This window comes from Frankliniella occidentalis, unplaced genomic scaffold (genome assembly GCF_000697945.3).
Source record: "Frankliniella occidentalis isolate FOCC.00 unplaced genomic scaffold, Focc_3.1 Scaffold115, whole genome shotgun sequence".
Lineage (NCBI taxonomy): Eukaryota > Metazoa > Arthropoda > Insecta > Thysanoptera > Thripidae > Frankliniella > Frankliniella occidentalis.
The window spans coordinates 598,429-604,791 of NW_026267243.1; the positions used below are offsets into that span (position 1 = coordinate 598,429).

The window sequence follows — 6,363 nt, forward strand, 5'->3', positions numbered from 1 at the left end:
GAGAGAGAGAGAGAGAGAGAGAGGGGGGGGGGGGCTTGTGGACAGTCCCTGGCTTTTGTGAGGCGAATGGAGAACTGTCACTCAACAGCGACCCTTCATCAACACGTCACACGGGCAGAGGTGCGCCAGGCGCTCCCCCGCGCTTAGCCATCTACCTATCCATCTATCCGTCCCTAATTCATTCACTGGACTCTGCCTTTCCCATATACACCGTTCAAATTTAGCTATCTGAAAGGTTGTGATGCACGGTAGCATGGTAAAAACAACGTCTGATTTTCTTTGAGGAAAAGGAGAAAACATTAAAGAACTCCTATAACTAGAGGAAAACTCTTAACGGACAACTGGCAAAATTGTTTCACTCATTTCGAGCACGATACCTAACTGAAAGATTTACCGGGCTCAGCTTTTGAGGGAGTTTCTCCCAAAAAAAGAGGGAACTTCCCTCATTTTTGATGCGAGATTTCCTCAATATCTGAGAGTTTATCTCAAACTTGACGAGTTCCTCAAAGTTTACCCCTTTCCCTGAAATATCGCAGACATTGTTCTTACCGTGAGTAGTGCAGTACGAAATATTTATCAACAGCCATTAGGTCAACAGCCATGAGTTCTGCACCTCGAAACCAACAGTCCCAAGTCGACCCCAAGCAGAACAGACAGCAGTTACACCTCCATAGTCTCTTCCAGTCACCTCCAGTCCCGCCGCCACTCACTCACAGCCAGCCTCCAATCACTTTCAGTCATCACCACGTTCAATCACCCAAGTCCTGTCATTCCTATTTCCAGTCCGCACACGTTTTTGATGAGTTGGGTACCCCTCCGGGAATCATGCTTAACTCCTTCTTTACATTGAATTGAATGTATATGCTTCGGTTTGACAGTGTGCTTCTAGCATCACGCCGGCGCTTCACACCTGTCGCGTTTACAGTCGCAATTTATTGCGGCGGCCCCGGCGACCGGCCACGCGCCGCGCAGGCTACGCAGGCTACGCAGGCTCCAGGCGGCTCCAGGTGGTCGCCCTGCCGGAGGGCCGGCCGGTCCTCCAGGAGGAGAGCAGCCGACCGACTCGCCGTCATTGGGGGGTTCCACCTGGCCAGGCGGACACTCGTCCAGGTGAAGTGCAATCCCGCTGACGACACAACGGCTCTCCGGCGGGCCAGGCAGCCTGCTCCCGGGGAAGACTCATACGTCCGAGACGCACAATGCCAACAGCGATGTGCCATAGTGTGCCTACTAGTTCGGAGAAGCCAGAGCAGGGGTGGGCAGCAGCGGCGGCGACAAGGCGGTGGATGCACTTCCCGTCGCCACTGCCCCCACCACCACCAAGTGCAGGTGGACCCCCCGATGCCTGGGCATGCAGTCACGAAAAGCAATCAGGGAATGACCGTACGGAAGCGCGTGTCCCCAGCCGGGGCGGCCGACGGCCGGCCGTGGCGAGGCGATTGCGTCCCTCAGGGCTAATGGTGTGGGTCGAGACCGTGGAGACGTCCCGGCCTTGTCCGACTCCACCACGGTCTTCTTCCTTTTCTTCTTCACGTCGAGATTGGAGCCGTACACAGTCCCGCAAAGGGAAGAAGCTTTCCTCACTCACAACGTAGATCTCGAAAACTAGAAAACCCAACCCATTCGTTATGCACAACTTTTTCTACCGATGCAGAAGTTTTCTTTTTGAGTCGAATAAATGTGTATTCACTGAGATTATGCATTTTCACCCCATAATGATACCTTATAAGGTGTAGGCTGGAGAAGGATTATTTTATTTATTGCTTATTTTAATGCCTTTGCAAACGCACAAAACGCTCAACACCTTTCAAAAGGCACAAAACTAACACTTTTGTTTTTATCAGTGGAGCGACCGGAATCGTTGAAAAATCATCGCGCTCCAGCGGATTGGCCCGCGTACGCGTGCAGCGTAAGCCCGGTAGTCCCTCGCACCGCCGCTGGGCGCCGCGTCTAGCTCAGCGGGGCCTCGCCGCATACCCCCACACCACACCGCGCCCCAACGCCCCAACGCTTCAAAAAGTCGATTCGCCTCGCATTCCATCGCTGCTGCGCGCTGCTGCGGCCACGAGCGGGCCCGGGGCCCGTTGTTGTACAGCCGTGTGATGAATAGCGACAGCCTTGCACCAGATTCAGAGAGTGTATCACATCGAGAAAATATTCCGACACGGAGGGATTAGAGGGGGGTGGGGCAGGAGGCCCTCCCGGCTACCGGCGTTACTCACCGGGCAGCTCCTCTGACCCTCTCCTCTCTCCTTTAGAACCTGGGCGCCAGCCCCCCTTGCCCTGCCTCCTCCCCTTTCCATTCTCCTCCCTACACCTCTCAACACACATACGAAACGAACACACACACACACACAAACACACACATGTATGTTTGTGCAGACCATGCTACACCGTAGCGCCATCGCAAGGTGGGGCTTCATTGGGCGGCAAAGGTGCCACATCACCATTCCGATGATTCTATCCCCGTTCTATCCTACCCTACGGGCGGCGGCAGCTGTAGACAACCCGATTGGTGTCTGAAATAACGTAACACACTGCAAACCAAGAGCAAGTGAAACTCAGCGTTGGCGTTACCAATTGGAAAGCCCTGTAAGCTAAGGCAAATGTGTACACCAGAAGAAAACATCCTTGAAACAGCGTTGAAGTGCTCAAAAATGCTAATAGCACCAAATAGGGCATTTCTGTCTACCACCCTTCTTTTTCCAGTGCTCTTCCTAAATAGCGCCTTGCGGTCCGAGCGAGTAGGCAACCCGCGCGAACGGTCCCATTTAAAACAGTGCGGGCACTGTAAGTTCCTTACGAACAACTGCTCTTCGTAACGTACAAATGATTTGGAGCATTTGTATTACAAACAAATTGTTTGTATTACGAAGAGCCTGGTTTGTATTACAAACGAGGCTTTTCGTATTACGAATGGGGGGTGTTCGTAATATGAACGAAAATCGTTCATAATATGGCTGCTTTAGATCCTTTGTAAGTTACAAACAAATTCTTCGTAATACGAACACCGCTGTTTGTAAGGAACTAAGAGTGGGAGATGGGAGGGGGAGTGGAGCGGGCAGCCATCTGGTACTGGAATAGGATGCATGATCGCAAAATGAAATCCGAATCTTGGGCAACACAAGCAGCCACCTACGAACATTCTCCGCATTAGTTTGCTTCCAGAGAGGAGCTACGCCGCGCCACGCTGGGGTGGCCATGTGCCAGGCCGGGCAGGCCGGGCAGGCCGGCAGCAGGCAGGCGGTCCTTCCATTCCTGTCCGTCATTGCGCTTCCAAGGACGAGTGTGCTGGGCCTCTGGCCTGGGCCTCTGGCCTGGGCCGCCGGGAGGACGCGCCTGGCCGGTGTACCCACCTCACCTCTCCCCCTCGCCCCTCCCGAATGGGAGGGGGGCACCGCTGGCCATTCATTCTTCAGTCCCATTCATGTTTCACTCGCTTTAGGCCCCTTCGGCTGGAAGCTCTCCCAGCAGCCTGCACCGATAAAGTGTGCAACTTGAGAACACATGCAAATGCTCAACACTACGTTGCACACTTTTAATTTATCCTGGTTTCCTAGGATATTGGACTGGATATTCGAATGCTTAAGAATTTTTTCAACAAGTTGAACACTTGAAAGTTTGACAATGATGTTTTAGCCACTTTTCAGAGTCTAACTTTACCGTTGAAAAACTATTGAAGTATTTATACAAGTGTTTAAACAAAAGTATTTAAATTTCCAGTCCAGAGTGCACTACAGCTTTGAACTCTACCATGTGCCTGTCAGTTGCACACTTCTGTTTTCAGTGGGTGAAACCATCCCGTCGAGCTTCCCACTGAATTTAGTCGACCCATTTTATTTATTTTCTAACCAGTACTGATCATATCGTCCCTATTTTTCTAATAATATCATTATCCTCTCCCCCCGACCCTCTCGTGTCGAACCTTTGTTCGAAACTAGTTCCGTGTTAGTAAGGAAGGACGCTCACGACGGCCTGATCACCCAGTCCGCTGCATCCTGCCGACATCACCGGCCAATCACCCACACAGAAGGGCCGCCCCGCCGCTCGATCGGGCGGCGAGATTAGATGAAAGACTCTTTCGGCCGTGCGGCTCCGGGAGAGACAGGCGCTGGCTGCAGGACGACGGCTGCCGACGCACGGCTTAGGTCGCAGGTCGCAGTGCGGACCTCCACCTGATTCTGCTGAAGACTTAAACCTAAACGACAGCGCGGGTTCTGCACAGCATGCTAACCTGCAGGTTAGAACGTAGCTTTCTAGATTCTCTCTCGTTTGCTTACCGGTGGTGCTGGGGTGCGAGGCGAGGCAGGCGGGGCCGCAGGAGGCGAGGAGGGCGGCGCGCAGCGGTCCCCACACGGCGCCCGGAGGTAGACAACCCAGCCGGCGCGCGCGTGGAGCGGGCGACCCTGGACCAGGGGCCGTCCCGGCACAGCACCACATGCGAGCAGAAAGCAGAGAGCAAGCGAGTCAGCACTGAGGCCACCGTCCCTGTGATCATCAACGAGGGAAGGGTGGGGACAAATTCGAACGGAAGACTTTCGTCTTTGTCAAAATGCCAAATTAGAACTTTCACAGCACAGTTTACTTTTTGGATTCAGAACAGACATGTCATCAGTGCACACGTCTTTGTGATTTTTGCTGTTGTTGTTGTTCCATTTGAAACAAGGAGCTGAGCTTATGATGACCACGTCGACAAAGCAGCATGGCGCAGATACGGCGCCCTGTCCGTTGCCCATCCCCTCTCCCCTCTGGCACCAGCACCAACTACCCTGAGCAAGCAGCCCTCGGGCCACCCCCGCCGCACAGCCTCCCCCGCACACTGGACCAATGGCAGGCGGCCCGCCGCGCCACAGGCCCCACCCACACGCCCAGTCGCCAGCATGGCCGGCAGGCAGCGGCAGCCATGCAAGTGCGACGCGACGTCTGCACTGTCAACCCAAAAGAATGCCTCAACGTGATTCACTGAATGAATGATGCCAGCATCTTTGGCATTTTAAGAGGCCGAAAGTTAATACATTATATTCTGGTTTCCATTTCCTGCATCCTGTAAGCCATGGCTTATCTATAAAATATAGCTTCACATTCATCTGCAGGAATGATGAGATGGTATGTATGATTGATTAGTGCAAGATACATATGGGAAACCATAAGCTGTGAGTAGATTACTTCAATCTCAATCGCCTAAAATACTGAGTCGGGCACTGTAAACCTGGGGTGCACAATTGAAAAAAAAAGTGTCGCAGGGAAGAAGCTAGTGGTCGTCTGCTGCGTTGCTGATGTTATAATAATGCACCTCTGGCCGCTCTTCCCACCAGAGGCGTCATTAGGTGCGAGAGAGAGAGAGAGAGAGAGAGAGCACCCTCACCAATAACGTGAGCCGACAGCCGACCTCCCCGCTTGCATCTATGCCGTCCGCTGTGCCTATGTATGATTGGCTCAAATGTATAAACGCACATAGGGCACAGGTAATAAACACGGTGCAGACAATACAAAATGGTTGAAGAAGCCGACACAAGAACTTAGAAACCAAAGCACAAAGAGCACTCGAAGGATGAGAGATAAGCAACGATAAGAATCCTTTTCCTCGTTTCCACAGACACAGAATGAGCAGCGTCCTCTTCAAGCTTATCCGCCCTCAGGCCAAGGAAGAGTGTCCAATACGGAACAGATTGCGTAGTCATCAGAGGATGGCTGTGAGATAACGAGTGCAGCGTTACCGAGAGAAATTTCTCACCTTTTACCGCTTTAGCAACTGTAAGGGGTGGAGAGGCAGCCACGCCATGTTTGCAACACTACACTGGGTGTTTTCTAAAGGGTTATACCCCGTGGACAGCGAGTAGTCGAGGTGGTATAATCATTCGCGTTCGAGCCGATAGAAATGTCCCGAACCAGCGCTTAAAAACACGCAATGAGCCATACGCCAGACGCCTGCAAGCCGCTAGGTAGGCCATCCCGCACAACACCGATGCATGCGGAATCGATGTAGCCTACCCTTCAGGCGACCAGCGCGTCAATACGAAGCGAAACAGGCTGGGAAAGTGAGAAAAACTCACTCCGCCATCGCCAATTCGGGAGGTCTTCCTACCCTCCTCTGCACGCACCTTTGTCAATTTTAAAGTGGGATCAAGAGCAATCTGAATATCACATGCGATGCATACTCCTTGACGACGACAGCACCTGACTGAGGCCATGACCAGAAAATATATGCCTTCAACCAAACGGAATCCCTCTAAACCACGTCGAAGTAATTTTTGCCTTAACTTTTAAAGTAGTTAAGGGGTACCTTAGGAGTAACCATAAAAGTTTGGTTCAGATACAATCAGGCAGTCTATAGGATAGTTCCTACAGCAGCTTTCCTCTTTC

General features: G+C 52.3%; 1 protein-coding gene across 1 annotated transcript in view; it reads right to left on the bottom strand.

Annotated features, from left to right (window-relative positions):
* Positions 1–4,427, bottom strand: part of LOC113216584 (transmembrane protein 43 homolog) — an 87,549-nt gene extending 83,122 nt beyond the window's left edge. Inside the window, exon 1 of the mRNA XM_052270275.1 lies at positions 4,281–4,427. The gene's annotated coding sequence lies outside the window, so the exon portion shown is untranslated. The remainder of the gene's footprint in view (positions 1–4,280) is intronic.
* Between the last annotated feature and the right edge of the window lie 1,936 nt (positions 4,428–6,363).